This window comes from Zea mays, chromosome 2 (assembly GCF_902167145.1).
Source record: "Zea mays cultivar B73 chromosome 2, Zm-B73-REFERENCE-NAM-5.0, whole genome shotgun sequence".
Classification (NCBI taxonomy): Eukaryota; Viridiplantae; Streptophyta; class Magnoliopsida; order Poales; family Poaceae; genus Zea; species Zea mays.
The window spans coordinates 34,511,141-34,529,048 of record NC_050097.1 but is presented as its reverse complement, the minus strand read 5'-3'; positions in this window follow the sequence as shown (position 1 = coordinate 34,529,048).

Below are 17,908 nucleotides of genomic sequence, written 5' to 3'. Positions count from 1 at the left end.
GGGCAGCCAAGCAAGACCAAGACAAAGGGGAAGCGCTCATGCTTCAAGTGTGGTAAGATTGGTCATTTTATCGCTAACTGCCCCGATAATGATAGTGACCAGGAACAGGGGAACAAGAGGGAGAAGAAGAAGGGATACAAAAAGGCTAAGGGCGAGGCACACCTTGGCAAGGAGTGGGACTCGGATTGTTCGTCATCCGACTCCGACAATGAAGGACTCGCCGCCACCGCCTTCAACAAGTCATCCCTCTTCCCCAATGAGCGTCACACATGCCTCATGGCGAAGGAGAAGAAGGTATGTACTCGAAACAATGCCACTTATGATTCTTCTAGTGATGATGAGTCTAGTGATGAAGAAATAGATTACTCTAGTTTGTTCAAGGGATTGGATAGAACTAAAATAGATAAGATTAATGAATTGATCGATGCCTTGAATGAAAAGGATAGACTTTTAGAGAAACAAGAGGACCTTTTATATGAAGAGCATGACAAATTTGTAGAGGCACAAAAATCTCATGCTTTAGAAGTTAAAAGAAATGAAATGCTTTCTTGTGAACTATCTTCTTGCCATAAGACAATTTCTAGCTTAAGGAGCATAAATGATGATTTGAATGCTAAGCTAGAAATAGCTAGTAAATCTAACTCTTGTGTAGAACATGTTATGATTTGCAATAGGTGTAAAGATTTTGACATTGATGCCTGTAGTGAACACCTAGTTTCAATTTCCAAATTGAATGATGAATTGGCTAGCCTTAATGACCAACTTAAGACTAGCAAGAATGAATTTGACAAGCTAAAATTTGCAAGGGATGCCTACACGATTGGTAGACACCCCTCAATTAAGGATGGACTTGGCTTCAAGAGGGAAGCCAAGGACTTAACAAGCCATAAGGCTCCCATCTCCGCCAAGGAGAAAGGGAAGACCCCTATGGCTAGTAGTGCTAAAAAGAACCATGCTTTTATGTACCATGATAGAAGACAGTCTGATAGGAGTTGTAATGCTTATGATGCTTTTGACTCTCATGCCATATTTGCTTCTAGTTCTTCCTATATGCATGGTAGAGATATGTCTAAGAGATATGTTGTTCATATGCCTAGGAGAAATGTTGTTAATGTTCCAAGGAAAATTAATGAACCTTCTACAATATATCATGCTTGCAATGCTTCATTTGCCATTTGTAGAAAGAATAAGAAGGTGATTGCTAGGAAGTTAGGGGCAAGATGCAAGGGAGATAAAACTTGCATTTGGGTCCCTAAGACAATTGTGACTAACCTTGTAGGACCCAACAAGAGTTGGGTACCTAAGACCCAAGCCTAAATTTGTCTTGCAGGTTTATGCATCCGGGGGTTCAAGCTGGATTATCGATAGCGGATGCACAAACCATATGACGGGGGAGAAGAAGATGTTCACCTCCTACGTCAAAAACAAGGATTCCCAAGATTCAATAATATTCGGTGATGGGAATCAAGGCAAGGTAAAAGGGTTAGGTAAAATTGCTATTTCATCCGAGCACTCTATATCTAATGTGTTTTTAGTTGAGTCTCTTGGATATAATTTGTTATCTGTTAGTCAATTATGCAAAATGGGATATAATTGTCTATTCACAAATGTAGACGTGTCTGTCTTTAGAAGAAGTGATGGTTCATTAGCTTTTAAGGGTGTATTAGACGGCAAACTTTACTTAGTTGATTTTGCAAAAGATGAGGCCGGTCTAGATGCATGCTTAATTGCTAAGACTAGCATGGGCTGGCTGTGGCATCGCCACTTAGCACATGTGGGGATGAAGAACCTTCACAAGCTTCTAAAGGGAGAACACATGATAGGTCTAACTAATGTTACTTTCGAAAAAGATAGACCTTGTGCAGCTTGTCAAGCAGGTAAACAAGTAGGAGGAGCGCATCACAGCAAGAATGTGATGACCACATCAAGACCTCTGGAGCTGCTACATATGGACCTCTTCGGACCCGTCGCCTATCTAAGCATAGGAGGAAGTAAGTATGGACTAGTTATTGTTGATGACTTTTCCCGCTTCACTTGGGTATTCTTTTTGCAGGATAAATCTGAAACCCAAGGGACCCTCAAGCGCTTCCTAAGGAGAGCTCAAAATGAGTTTGAGCTCAAGGTGAAGAAGATAAGGAGCGACAATGGGTCCGAGTTCAAGAACCTTCAAGTGGAAGAGTACCTTGAGGAGGAAGGGATCAAGCACGAGTTCTCCGCTCCCTACACACCACAACAAAATGGTATGGTAGAAAGGAAGAATAGGACGCTTATAGACATGACGAGGACGATGCTTGGAGAATTCAAGACCCCCGAGCGCTTTTGGTCGGAAGCCGTGAACACGGCTTGCCACGCCATCAACAGGGTCTACCTTCATCGCCTCCTCAAGAAGACGTCATATGAGCTACTAACCGGTAACAAACCCAATGTTTCGTATTTTCGGGTTTTTGGGAGTAAATGCTACATTCTAGTGAAGAAGGGTAGGAATTCCAAATTTGCTCCCAAAGCCGTAGAAGGGTTTTTGTTAGGTTATGACTCAAATACAAAGGCGTATAGAGTCTTCAACAAATCATCGGGTTTGGTTGAAGTCTCTAGCGACGTTGTATTTGATGAGACTAATGGCTCTCCAAGAGAGCAAGTTGTTGATCTTGATGATGTAGATAAAGAAGACGTTCCAACGGCTGCAATACGCACCATGGCGATTGGAGATGTGCGGCCACAGGAACAAAATGAGCGAGATCAACCTTCCTCCTCAACAATGGTGCATCCCCCAACTCAAGACGATGAACAGGTTCATCAAGAAGAAGCGTGTGATCAAGGGGGAGCACAAGATGTTCATGTGATGGAGGAAGAAGCACAACCGGCACCTCCAACTCAAGTTCGAGCGATGATTCAAAGGGATCATCCCGTCGACCAGATTTTGGGTGATATTAGCAAGGGAGTAACTACTCGATCTCGATTAGTTAATTTTTGTGAGCATTACTCTTTTGTCTCTTCTATTGAGCCTTTCAGGGTAGAAGATGCCTTGCTAGATCCGGACTGGGTGTTGGCCATGCAGGAGGAGCTCAACAACTTCAAGAGAAATGAAGTTTGGACACTTGTGCCTCGTCCCAAGCAAAATGTTGTGGGAACCAAGTGGGTGTTCCGCAACAAACAAGACGAGCACAGGGTGGTGACAAGGAACAAGGCACGACTTGTGGCAAAAGGTTATGCCCAAGTCGCAGGTTTGGACTTTGAGGAGACTTTTGCTCCTGTGGCTAGGCTAGAATCCATTCGTATTTTGCTAGCATATGCCGCTCACCATTCCTTCAGGTTGTTTCAAATGGGTGTGAAGAGTGCTTTCCTCAACGGGCCAATCAAGGAGGAGGTGTACGTGGAGCAACCCCCTGGCTTCGAGGATGAACAGTATCCCGACCACGTGTGTAAGCTCTCTAAGGCGCTCTATGGACTTAAGCAAGCCCCAAGAGCATGGTATGAATGCCTTAGAGACTTTTTAATTGCTAATGCTTTCTGATAGTCGCCTAGAGGGGGGGGGTGAATAGGGCGAAACTGAAATTCTCAAAAATAATCACAACTACAAGCCGGGTTAGCGTTAGAAATATAATCGAGTCCGCGAGAGAGGGCGCAAAACAAATCGCAAGCGAATAATGAGGTGAGACACGTGGATTTGTTTTACCGAGGTTCGGTTCTCTCAAACCTACTCCCCGTTGAGGAGGCCACAAAGGTCGGGTCTCTTTCAACCCTTCCCTCTCTCAAACGGTCCCTCGGACCGAGTGAGCTTCTTTTCTCAAATCACTTGGGAATCAAACTTCCCGCAAGGACCACCACACAATTGGTGTCTCTTGCCTCAATTACAAGTGAGTGTTTGATCACAAGAAAGAATGCGAAGGAAAAGAATGCGATCCAAGCTCAAGAGCTCAAATGAACACAACAAATCACTCTCTCTAGTCACTAGGGCTTTGTGTGGAGTTGGGAGAGGATTTGATCTCTTTTGGTGTGCTTTGCAATGAATGCTAGCTCTTGTATAGTGGTTGGAAGGTGAAGACTTGGATGCAATGAATGGTGGGGTGGTTGGGGTATTTATAGCCCCAACCACCAACTAGACCGTTGGTGGAGGCCGTCTGTTCGATGGCGCACCGGACAGTCCGGTGCACACCGGACATGTCCGGTGCCCCCGCCACGTCATCAGTGCCGTTGGAAATTGACCGTTGGAGTTCTGACTTCTGGGCCCGCCTTGATGTCCGGTGGCGCACCGGACATGCACTGTTCATTGTCCGGTGCGCCGGCATGGGCGACTCTGACTTCTGCGCGCGCTGCGCGCGCATTAAATGCCGTCGCAGGTAGCCGTTGGCGTGAAGTAGCCGTTGCCCCGAGGATGCACTGGACAGTCCGGTGTACACCGGACAGTCCGGTGTACACCGGACAGTCCGGTGAATTTTAGCGGAGCAGCTGAAGTGAAAACCCGAGGCTGGCGAGTTCCGGAGGCCGCCCTTCCTTAGAGCACCGGACATGTCCGGTGTGCACCGGACATGTCCGGTGTGCACCGGACAGTCCGGTGAATTATAGCGGAGTGGTCTCCGGAAATTCCCGAAGGCGAGCAGTTCGAAGTTGGAGTCCCCTGGTGCACCGGACATGTCCGATGGCACACCGGACAGTCCGGTGCGCCAGACCAGAGGAGCCTTCTGTTGCTCCTTTGCTCTTGTGTTGAACCCAACACTTGGTCTTTTTATTGGCTAAGTGTGAACATTTTGCACCTGTATAACTTATTCACTAGAGCAAACTAGTTAGTCCAATATTTGTGTTGGGCAATTCAACCACCAAAATTATACAGGAACTAGGTGTAAGCCTAATTCCCTTTCAATCTCCCCCTTTTTGGTGATTGATGCCAACACAAACCAAAGCAAATATAGAAGTGCATAATTGAACTAGTTTGTATGATGTAAGTGCAAAGGTTGCTTGGAATTGAGCCAATATAAATACTTACAAGATATGCATGGATTGTTTCTTCATTTTTTAACATTTTGGACCACGTTTGCACCACATGTTTTGTTTTTGCAAAAATCTTTTGTAAATCTTTTCAAAGTTCTTTTGCAAATAGTCAAAGGTAAATGAATAAGAGTTTGCAAGGCATTTTCAAGTTTTGAATTTTTTTCCCCCTGTTTCAAATGCCTTTCCTTTGACTAAACAAAACTCCCCCTAAATGAAATCATCCTCTTAGTTTTCAAGAGGGTTTTGATGATTCAAATTGAAAAACTATTTTCTCCCCCTTTTGAACTCAATAAGATACCAATTGAAAAATACTCTTGGAAAACACTAAGTTTTTGAAATTGGTGGTGGTGCGGTCCTTTTGCTTTGGGCTCAACCTTTCTCCCCCTTTGGCATGAATCGCCAAAAACGGAATCATTAGAGCCCTTCGAAGTATTTTCTCCTCCTTTGGTCATAAAATAAATGAATGAAGAGTATACCAAAGTTGGAGAGATGCTCGAAGTGACGGCGAAGGATGAGTAGTGGAGTGGAGTGGAAGCCTTTGTCTTCGCCGAAGACTCCAATTCCCTTTCAATATACCTATGACTTGGTTTGAAATACTCTTGAAAACACATTAGTCATAGCATATACAAAAGAGATATGATCAAAGGTATACTTGTGTGCTATGTGTGCAAACTAGCAAAAGAAATTTCTAGAATCAAGAATATTGAGCTCATGCCTAAGTTTGGTAAAAGTTTGTTCATCAAGTGGCTTGGTAAAGATATCGGCTAATTGATCTTTAGTGTTAATGTATGAAATCTCGATATCCCCCTTTTGTTGGTGATCCCTAAGAAAATGATACCGAATGGCTATGTGTTTAGTGCGGCTATGCTCGACGGGATTGTCGGCCATTTTAATTGCACTCTCATTATCACATAGCAAAGGGACTTTGGTTAATTTGTAACCATAGTCCCGCAAGGTTTGCCTCATCCAAAGCAATTGCGCGCAACAATGGCCTGCGGCAATATATTCGGCTTCGGCGGTAGAAAGAGCGACCGAATTTTGCTTCTTTGAAGCCCAAGACACCAAGGATCTTCCCAAGAACTGGCAAGTCCCCGATGTGCTCTTTCTATTAATCTTACACCCTGCCCAATCGGCATCCGAATAACCAATCAAATCAAATGTGGATCCCCGAGGGTACCAAAGCCCAAACTTAGGTGTATAAGCCAAATATCTCAAGATTCGTTTTACGGCCGTAAGGTGTGATTCCTTAGGGTCGGCTTGGAATCTTGCACACATGCAAACGGAAAGCATAATGTCCGGTCGAGATGCACATAAATAAAGCAATGAACCAATCATCGACCGGTATACCTTTTGATCCACGGACTTACCTCCCGTGTCGAGGTCGAGATGCCCATTGGTTCCCATGGGTGTCTTGATGGGCTTGGCATCCTTCATCCCAAACTTGTTTAGAATGTCTTGAGTGTACTTCGTTTGGCTAATGAAGGTGCCCTCTTGGAGTTGCTTTACTTGGAATCCTAAGAAATACTTCAACTCCCCCATCATAGACATCTCGAACTTTTGTGTCATGATCCCACTAAATTCCTCACATGTAGATTCGTTAGTAGACCCAAATATAATATCATCAACATAAATTTGACATACAAACAAATCATTTGCAAGAGTTTTAGTGAAGAGTGTAGGATCGGCTTTTCCGACTTTGAAGCCATTAGCAATAAGAAAATCTCTAAGACATTCATACCATGCTCTTGGGGCTTGCTTGAGCCCATAAAGCGCCTTAGAGAGCTTATAGACATGGTTAGGATACTTACTGTCTTCAAAGCCGGGAGGTTGCTCAACATAGACCTCTTCCTTGATTGGTCCATTGAGGAAGGCACTTTTCACGTCCATTTGATAAAGCTTAAAGCCATGGTAAGTAGCATAGGCTAATAATATGCGAATTGACTCAAGCCTAGCTACGGGTGCATAGGTTTCACCGAAATCCAAACCTTCGACTTGGGAGTATCCCTTGGCCACAAGTCGAGCTTTGTTCCTTGTCACCACACCATGCTCATCTTGCTTGTTGCGGAAGACCCATTTTGTTCCTACAACATTTTGATTAGGACGTGGAACCAAATGCCATACCTCATTCCTAGTGAAGTTGTTGAGCTCCTCTTGCATTGCCACCACCCAATCCGAATCTTGTAGTGCTTCCTCTACCCTGTGTGGCTCAATAGAGGAAACAAACAAGTAATGTTCACAAAAATGTGCAATACGAGATCTAGTAGTTACCCCCTTATGAATGTCGCCGAGGATGGTGTCGACGGGGTGATCTCGTTGGATTGCTTGGTGGACTCTTGGGTGTGGCCGCCTTTGCTCTTCATCCTCCTTGTCTTGATCATTTGCATCTCCCCCTTGATCATTGCCGTCATCTTGAGGTGACTCATTTGCTTGATCTTCTACTTCATCAACTTGAGCTTCATCCTCATTTTGAGTCGGTGGAGATGCTAGCGTGGAGGAGGATGGTTGATCTTGTATATGTGGAGGCTCTTCCTGTTCCTTAGGACACACATCCCCAATGGACATGTTCCTTAGCGCTATGCATGGAGCCTGTTCTTCACCTATCTCATCAAGATCAACTTGCTCTACTTGAGAGCCGTTAGTTTCGTCAAACACAACATCACAAGAAACTTCAACAAGTCCTGAGGACTTGTTAAAGACTCTATATGCCCTTGTGTTTGAGTCATATCCTAGTAAAAAGCCTTCTACAGTTTTAGGAGCAAATTTAGATTTTCTACATCTCTTAACAAGAATAAAGCATTTGCTACCAAAAACTCTAAAATATGAAATATTTGGCTTTTTACCGGTTAGGAGTTCATAGGATGTCTTCTTGAGGATTCGGTGTAGATACAACCGGTTGATAGCGTAGCAAGCGGTGTTGACCGCCTCGGCCCAAAACCGATCCGAAGTCTTATACTCATCAAGCATGGTTCTTGCCATGTCCAATAGAGTTCGATTCTTCCTCTCCACTACTCCATTTTGTTGTGGAGTGTAGGGAGAAGAGAACTCATGCTTGATGCCCTCCTCCTCAAGGAAGCCTTCAATTTGAGAGTTCTTGAACTCCGTCCCGTTGTCGCTTCTAATTTTCTTGATCCTTAAGCCGAACTCATTTTGAGCCCGTCTCAAGAATCCCTTTAAGGTCTCTTGGGTTTGAGATTTTTCCTGCAAAAAGAACACCCAAGTGAAGCGAGAATAATCATCCACTATTACAAGACAATACTTACTCCCGCCGATGCTTATGTAAGCAATCGGGCCGAATAGATCCATGTGGAGTAGCTCAAGCGGCCTGTCGGTCGTCATGATGTTCTTGTGTGGATGTTGGGTTCCAACTTGCTTCCCGGCTTGACATGCGCTACAAATCCTGTCTTTCTCAAAATGAACATTTGTTAATCCTAAAATGTGTTCTCCCTTTAGAAGCTTATGAAGATTCTTCATCCCAACATGGGCTAGTCGGCGGTGCCAGAGCCAACCCATGTTAGTCTTAGCAATTAAGCAAGTGTCGAGTTCAGCTCTATCAAAATCTACCAAGTATAGCTGACCCTCCAACACTCCCTTAAATGCTATTGAATCATCATTTCTTCTAAAGACAGTAACACCTACATCAGTAAATAGACAGTTGTAGCCCATTTGACATAATTGGGATACGAAAAGCAAATTGTAATCTAAAGAATCTACAAGAAAAACATTGGAAATAGTATGGTCAGGTGATATAGCAATTTTACCCAATGCTTTGACCAAACCTTGATTTCCATCCCCGAATGTGATAGCTCGTTGGGGATCTTGGTTTTTCTCATATGAGGAGAACATCCTTTTCTCTCCTGGCATGTGGTTAGTGCACCCGCTGTCGAGTATCCAACTTGAGCCCCCGGATGCATAAACCTACAAAACAAGTTTAGTTCTTGATTTTAGGTACCCAAACAGTTTTGGGTCCTTTGGCATTAGAAACAAGAACTTTGGGTACCCAAACACAAGTCTTGGAGCCCTTGTGTTTGCCCCCAACAAATTTGGCAACTACCTTGCCGGATTTGCTAGTAAGCACATAAGAAGCATCAAAAGTTTTAAATGAAATAGCATGATCATTTGATGCATTAGGAGTTTTCTTTCTAGGCAACTTGGCACGGGTTGGTTGCCTAGAGCTAGATGTCTCACCCTTATACATAAAAGCATGGTTAGGGCCAGAGTGAGACTTCCTAGAATGAGTTCTCCTGATTTTGCTTTCAGGATAGCCGGCAGGGTACAAAATGTAACCCTCGTTATCCTGAGGCATGGGAGCCTTGCCCTTAACAAAGTTGGATAAGTTCTTTGGAGGGGCATTAAGTTTGACATTGTCTCCCCTTTGGAAGCCAATGCCATCCTTGATGCCAGGGCGTCTCCCATTATAGAGCATACTTCTAGCAAATTTAAACTTTTCATTTTCTAAGTTATGCTCGGCAATTTTTGCATCTAATATTGCTATATGATCATTTTGTTGTTTAATCAAAGTCATGTGATCATGAATAGCATCAATATCAACATCTCTACATCTAGTACAAATGGAAACATGCTCAACACTAGATGTAGAGGGTTTGCATGAATTAAGTTCAACGATCTTAGCACGCAAGATATCATTATTATCTCTAAGATCGGAAATAGTGACATCAAAGTTTTTAGCCTTAGCAATCAAATTTTCATTTTCTACTTTAAGGCTAGCAAGAGAAATGTTTAATTCTTCAATCCTAGCAAGCAAATCATCATTATTATCTCTAGGATTGGGAATTGAAACATCACAAACATGAGAATCAACCTTAGCATTTAATCTAGTATTTTCATTTCTAAGGTTGTCAATGGTCTCATGGCAAGTGCTTAGCTCACTAGACAATTTTTCACATTTTTCTACTTCTAGAGCATAAGCATTTTTAACCTTAACATGTTTCTTGTTTTCTTTAATTAGAAAATCCTCTTGGGAGTCCAAAAGGTCATCTTTTTCATGAATAGCGCTAATCAATTCATTTAATTTTTCCTTTTGTTCCATGTTAAGATTGGCAAAAAGGGTAAACAAGTTATCCTCCTCATCACTGGCATTATCATCACTAGAGGACTCATATTTTGTGGAGGATTTAGATTTAACCTTTTTCCTTTTGCCGTCCTTTGCCATGAGGCACTTGTGGCCGACGTTGGGGAAGAGGAGTCCCTTGGTGACGGCGATGTTGGTGGCGTCCTCATCGTCGGAGGAGGAGTCGGTGGAGCTCTCGTCGGAGTTCCACTCCCGGCAAACATGGGCATCGCCGCCCTTCTTCTTGTAGTACTTCTTCTTTTCTCTCCTCTTTCCCTTCTTGTCGTCGCCCCTGTCACTGTCACTAGACATAGGACATTTTGCAATAAAATGACCGGGCTTACCACATTTGTAGCACACTTTCTTGGAGCGGGGTTTGTAGTCCTTCCCCCTCCGATGCTTGAGGATTTGGCGAAAGCTTTTGATGATTAAAGCCATCTCCTCATTGTCGAGCTTGGAGGCGTCAATTGGTTGTCTACTCGGTGTAGACTCCTCCTTCTCCTCCGTTGCCTTGAAGGCCACCGGCTGTGCCTCGGACGTGGAGGGTTCGTCAAGCTCGTTGATCTTCTTTGATCCTTTAATCATACATTCAAAACTCACAAAATTCCCGATAACTTCCTCGGGGGTCATTAGTGGGTATCTAGGATTACCACGAATCAATTGAACTTGAGTGGGGTTAAGAAAAATGAGAGCTCTTAGAATAACCTTAACCACCTCATGGTCGTCCCACTTTTTGCTCCCGAGGTTGCGCACTTGGTTCACCAAGGTTTTGAGCCGGTTGTACATATCTTGTGGCTCCTCCCCTTGGCGAAGACGGAAGCGACCGAGCTCCCCTTCGATCGTTTCCCGCTTGGTGATTTTGGTGAGTTCATCACCCTCATGCGCGGTCTTGAGTAGGTCCCAAATCTCCTTTGCATTCTTCAACCCTTGCACTTTGTTGTATTCCTCCTTGCTTAAAGAGGCGAGGAGTATGGTTGTGGCTTGAGAGTTGAAGTGCTCGATTTGGGCCACTTCGTCCGTATCATAATCCTCATCCCCTACAGAAGGTACCTGTGCTCCAAACTCAACAACATTCCATATACTTTTGTGGAGTGAGGTTAGATGAAATTTCATTAAATCACTCCACCTAGCATAATCTTCGCCATCAAAAGTTGGCGGTTTGCCTAATGGAACGGAAAGCAATGGAGTATGTCTAGATGTACGGGGATAGTGTAAGGGAATCTTACTAAACTTCTTGCGCTCTTGGCGCTTAGAAGTTACGGACGGCGCATCAGAGTCGGAGGTAGATGTTGATGAAGTGTCGGTCTCGTAGTAGACCACCTTCCTCATCCTTTTGTGCTTGTCTCCTTTCCGATGCGACTTGTGGGAAGAAGATTTCTCCTTCTTCTCCTTGTGGTGTGAAGAAGAAGATCTTTTCTCCTTCCGTTTGGAGGAGTCCTTCTTCTTCTCCTTCCTCTTGGTGCGGGACTCTTCCGATGAAGTGCTCCCTTGGCTCGTAGTGGGCTTGTCGCCGGTCTCCATCTCCTTCTTGGCGTGATCTCCCGACATCACTTCGAGCGGTTAGGCTCTAATGAAGCACCGGGCTCCGATACCAATTGATAGTCGCCTAGAGGGGGGGTGAATAGGGCGAAACTGAAATTCTCAAAAATAATCACAACTACAAGCCGGGTTAGCGTTAGAAATATAATCGAGTCCGCGAGAGAGGGCGCAAAACAAATCGCAAGCGAATAATGAGGTGAGACACGCGGATTTGTTTTACCGAGGTTCGGTTCTCTCAAACCTACTCCCCGTTGAGGAGGCCACAAAGGCCGGGTCTCTTTCAACCCTTCCCTCTCTCAAACGGTCCCTCGGACCGAGTGAGCTTCTTTTCTCAAATCACTTGGGAATCAAACTTCCCGCAAGGACCACCACACAATTGGTGTCTCTTGCCTCAATTACAAGTGAGTGTTTGATCACAAGAAAGAATGCGAAGGAAAAGAATGCGATCCAAGCGCAAGAGCTCAAATGAACACAACAAATCACTCTCTCTAGTCACTAGGGCTTTGTGTGGAGTTGGGAGAGGATTTGATCTCTTTTGGTGTGCTTTGCAATGAATGCTAGCTCTTGTATAGTGGTTGGAAGGTGAAGACTTGGATGCAATGAATGGTGGGGTGGTTGGGGTATTTATAGCCCCAACCACCAACTAGACCGTTGGTGGAGGCCGTCTGTTCGATGGCGCACCGGACAGTCCGGTGCACACCGGACATGTCCGGTGCCCCCGCCACGTCATCAGTGCCGTTGGAAATTGACCGTTGGAGTTCTGACTTCTGGGCCCGCCTTGATGTCCGGTGGCGCACCGGACATGCACTGTTCATTGTCCGGTGCGCTGGCATGGGCGACTCTGACTTCTGCGCGCGCTGCGCGCGCATTAAATGCCGTCGCAGGTAGCCGTTGGCGTGAAGTAGCCGTTGCCCCGAGGATGCACCGGACAGTCCGGTGAATTTTAGCGGAGCAGCTGAAGTGAAAACCCGAGGCTGGCGAGTTCCGGAGGCCGCCCTTCCTTAGAGCACCGGACATGTCCGGTGTGCACCGGACAGTCCGGTGAATTATAGCGGAGTGGTCTCCGGAAATTCCCGAAGGCGAGCAGTTCGGAGTTGGAGTCCCCTGGTGCACCGGACATGTCCGGTGGCACACCGGACAGTCCGGTGCGCCAGACCAGAGGAGCCTTCTGTTGCTCCTTTGCTCTTGTGTTGAACCCAACACTTGGTCTTTTTATTGGCTAAGTGTGAACATTTTGCACCTGTATAACTTATTCACTAGAGCAAACTAGTTAGTCCAATATTTGTGTTGGGCAATTCAACCACCAAAATTATATAGGAACTAGGTGTAAGCCTAATTCCCTTTCACTTTCAAGGTTGGGAAAGCCGATCCAACTCTTTTTACTAAGACTTGTGATGGTGATCTTTTTGTATGCCAAATTTATGTCGATGACATAATATTTGGTTCCATTAACCAAAAGTCTTGTGAAGAGTTTAGCAGGGTGATGACTCAGAAATTCGAAATATCGATGATGGGCGAGTTGAACTACTTCCTTGGGTTCCAAGTGAAGCAACTCAAGGACGGGACCTTCATCTCCCAAATGAAGTACACACAAGACTTGATCAAGCGGTTTGGGATGAAGGACGCCAAGCCCGCAAAGACTCCAATGGGAACCGACGGACACACCGACCTCAACAAAGGAGGTAAGTCCGTTGATCAAAAGGCATACCGGTCTATGATAGGGTCTTTTACTTTATTTATGTGCTAGTAGACCGGATATTATGCTTAGTGTATGCATGTGTGCTAGATTTCAATCCGATCCAAGGGAATGTCACTTAGTGGCGGTGAAGCGAATTCTTAGATATTTAGTCGCTACGCCTTGCTTCGGGATCTGGTATCCAAAGGGGTCTACCTTTGACTTGATTGGATATTCAGACTCCGACTATGCTGGATGTAAGGTCGATAGGAAGAGTACATCAGGGACGTGCCAATTCTTAGGAAGGTCCTTGGTGTCATGGAGTTCTAAGAAACAAACTTCTGTTGCCCTATCCACCGCTGAGGCAGAGTACGTTGCCGCAGGACAGTGTTGCGCGCAACTACTTTGGATGAGGCAAACCCTCCGGGACTTTAGCTACAATCTGAGCAAAGTCCCACTCCTATGTGATAATGAGAGTGCTATCCGCATGGCGGACAATCCTGTTGAACACAGCCGCACAAAGCACATAGACATCCGGCATCACTTTTTAAGAGACCACCAGCAAAAGGGGGATATCGAAGTGTTTCATGTTAGCTTGGAGAACCAGCTAGCCGATATCTTTACCAAGCCTTTAGATGAGCAGACTGAAAGTCGCCTAGAGGGGGGGTGAATAGGGCGAAACTGAAATTCTCAAAAATAATCACAACTACAAGCCGGGTTAGCGTTAGAAATATAAACGAGTCCGTGAGAGAGGGAGCAAAACAAATCGCAAGCAAATGAAGAGTGTGACACGCGGATTTGTTTTACCGAGGTTCGGTTCTTGCAAACCTACTCCCCGTTGAGGAGGCCACAAAGGCCGGGTCTCTTTCAACCCTTCCCTCTCTCAATCGGTCCCACGGACCGAGTGAGCTTCTCTTCTCAAATCACTTGGGAATCAAACTTCCCGCAAGGGCCACCACACAATTGGTGCCTCTTGCCTCAATTACAAGTGAGTGTTTGATCACAAGAAAGAATCAAGAAAGAAGGAAGCAATCCAGGCGCAAGAGCTCGAAAGAACACAAGCAAATCTCTCTCTCTAGTCACTAGGGCGTTGTGTGGAATATGGAGAGGATTTGATCTCTTTGGTGTGTCTAGAATTGAATGCTAGAGCTCTTGTAGTAGTTGGGAAGTAGAGAACTTGGATGCAATGAATGGTGGGGTGGTTGGGGTATTTATAGCCCCAACCACCAAACTTGACCGTTGGCTGGGCTGTCTGCTCGATGGCGCACCGGACAGTCCGGTGCACACCGGACAGTCCGGTGCCCCCTGCCACGTCATCACTGCCGTTGGATTCTGACCGTTGGAGCTTCTGACTTGTGGGCCCGCCTGGGTGTCCGGTGCACACCGGACAGGTACTGTTTGCTGTCCGGTGTGCCAGTATGGGCGCGCCTGACTTCTGCGCGCGCAGAGCGCGCATTAAATGCGCGGCAGAGAGCCGTTGGCGCGGAGATAGCCGTTGCTCCGGAGTCGCACCGGACAGTCCGGTGTACACCGGACAGTCCGGTGAATTTTAGCGGACTAGCCGTTGGAGTTTCCCGAAGCTGGCGAGTTCCTGAGGCCGCTTCTTCATGGCGCACCGGACACTGTCCGGTGTACACCGGACAGTCCGGTGAATTATAGCGCGAGTGCCTCTGGAAATTCCCGAAGGTGGCGAGTTTGCGTTGGAGTCCTCTGGTGCACCGGACATGTCCGGTGGTGCACCGGACACTGTCCGGTGGCACACCGGACAGTCCGGTGCGCCAAACCAGAGGTGCCTTCGGTTGGCCCTTTGCTCCTGTATTGAATCCAAATTTGATCTTTTTATTGGCTGAGTGTGAACCTTTAACCCCTGTATAATCTATACACTTGGGCAAACTGGTTAGTCCAATAAATTTGTGTTGGGCAATTCAACCACCAAAATTAATTAGGGACTAGGTGTAAGCCTAATTCCCTTTCAATCTCCCCCTTTTTGGTGATTGATGCCAACACAAACCAAAGCAAATATAGAAGTGCATAATTGAACTAGTTTGCATAATGTAAGTGTAAAGGTTGCTTGGAATTGAGCCAATATTAATACTTACAAGATATGCATGGATTGTTTCTTTCTTACTTAACATTTTGGACCACGCTTGCACCACATGTTTTGTTTTTGCAAACTCTTTTGTAAATCCTTTTCAAGGTTCTTTTGCAAATGGTCAAAGGTAAATGAATAGGATTTTGCAAAGCATTTTCAAGATTTGAAATTTTCTCCCCCTGTTTCAAATGCTTTTCCTTTGACTAAACAAAACTCCCCCTAAAGGAGATCCTCCTCTTAGTGTTCAAGAGGGTTTTGATATATCATTTTGAAATACTACTTTCTCCCCCTTTTTGAACACAATAGGAAAATCAATTGATAAATATTCAACACTAAGTTTTTGAAATCGGTGGTGGTGCGGTCCTTTTGCTTTGGGCTCATTTCTCCCCCTTTTTGGCATGAATCGCCAAAAACGGAATCATTAGAGCCCTCTAAGTCCGGTCCTTTAGCTTTTGGCTCTTACTCTCTCCCAAAGACGAAGTCTTTTTCTTTGATGCTCATTTCTCCCCAAAGAATAGAGAGTTGCTTGGAGTGATGGCGAAGTATGAGTTACGGAGTGGAAGCCTTTGTCTTCGCCGAAGACTCCAATTCCCTTTCAATATACCTATGACTTGGTTTGAAATACTCTTGAAAACACATTAGTCATAGCATATACAAAAGAGATATGATCAAAGGTAGATAAAATGAGCTATGTGTGCAGTCTAACAAAAGAAGTTGCGGGAATCAAGAATATTGAGCTCATGCCTAAGTTTGGTAAAAGTTTGTTCATCAAGTGGCTTGGTAAAGATATCGGCTAATTGATCTTTAGTGTTAATGTATGAAATCTCGATATCCCCTTTTTGTTGGTGATCCCTAAGAAAATGGTACCGAATGGCTATGTGTTTAGTGCGGCTATGCTCGACGGGATTGTCGGCCATTTTAATTGCACTCTCATTATCACATAGCAAAGGAACTTTGGTTAATTTGTAACCGTAGTCCCGCAGGGTTTGCCTCATCCAAAGTAATTGCGCGCAACAATGACCTGCGGCAATGTACTCGGCTTCGGCGGTTGAAAGAGCGACCGAATTTTGCTTCTTTGAAGCCCAAGACACCAAGGATCTTCCCAAGAACTGGCAAGTCCCCGATGTGCTCTTTCTGTTGATTTTGCACCCTGCCCAATCGGCATCCGAATAACCAATCAAATCAAATGTGGATCCCCGAGGGTACCAAAGCCCAAACTTAGGTGTATAAGCCAAATATCTCAAGATTCGTTTTACGGCCGTAAGGTGTGATTCCTTAGGGTCGGATTGGAATCTTGCACACATGCAAACGGAAAGCATAATGTCCGGTCGAGATGCACATAAATAAAGCAATGAACCAATCATCGACCGGTATACCTTTTGATCCACGGACTTACCTCCCGTGTCGAGGTCGAGATGCCCATTGGTTTCCATGGGTGTCTTGATGGGCTTGGCATCCTTCATCCCAAACTTGTTTAGAATGTCTTGAGTGTACTTTGTTTGGCTAATGAAGGTGCCCTCTTGGAGTTGCTTTACTTGGAATCCTAAGAAATACTTCAACTCCCCCATCATAGACATCTCGAACTTTTGTGTCATGATCCTACTAAATTCTTCACATGTGGATTCGTTAGTAGACCCAAATATAATATCATCAACATAAATTTGGCATACAAACAAATCATTGTCAAGAGTTTTAGTGAAAAGTGTAGGATCGGCCTTGCCGACTTTGAAGCCATTAGCAATAAGGAAATCTCTAAGGCATTCATACCATGCTCTTGGGGCTTGCTTGAGCCCATAAAGCGCCTTAGAGAGCTTATAGACATGGTTGGGATACTCACTGTCTTCAAAGCCGGGAGGTTGCTCAACATAGACCTCTTCCTTGATTGGCCCATTGAGGAAAGCACTTTTCACGTCCATTTGATAAAGCTTAAAGCCATGGTAAGTAGCATAGGCTAATAATATGCGAATTGACTCAAGCCTAGCTACGGGTGCATAGGTTTCACCGAAATCCAAACCTTCGACTTGGGAGTATCCTTTGGCCACAAGTCGAGCTTTGTTCCTTGTCACCATACCATGCTCATCTTGCTTGTTGCGGAAGACCCATTTGGTTCCTACAACATTTTGGTTAGGACGTGGAACTAAGTGCCATACCTCGTTCCTTGTGAAATTGTTGAGCTCCTCTTGCATCGCCACCACCCAATCCGAATCTTGTAGTGCTTCCTCTACCCTTTGTGGCTCAATAGAGGAAACAAACGAGTAATGCTCACAAAAATGTGCAACACGAGATCTAGTAGTTACCCCCTTATGAATGTCGCCGAGGATAGTGTCGACGGGGTGATCTCGTTGTATTGCTTGGTGGACTCTTGGGTGTGGCGGTCTTTGCTCTTCATCCTCCTTGTCTTGATCATTTGCATCTCCCCCTTGATTATTGCCGTCATCTTGAGGTGGCTCATTTGCTTGATCTTCTACTTTATCAACTTGAGCTTCATCCTCATTTTGAGTTGGTGGAGATGCTAGCGTGGAGGAGGATGGTTGATCTTGTGCATGTG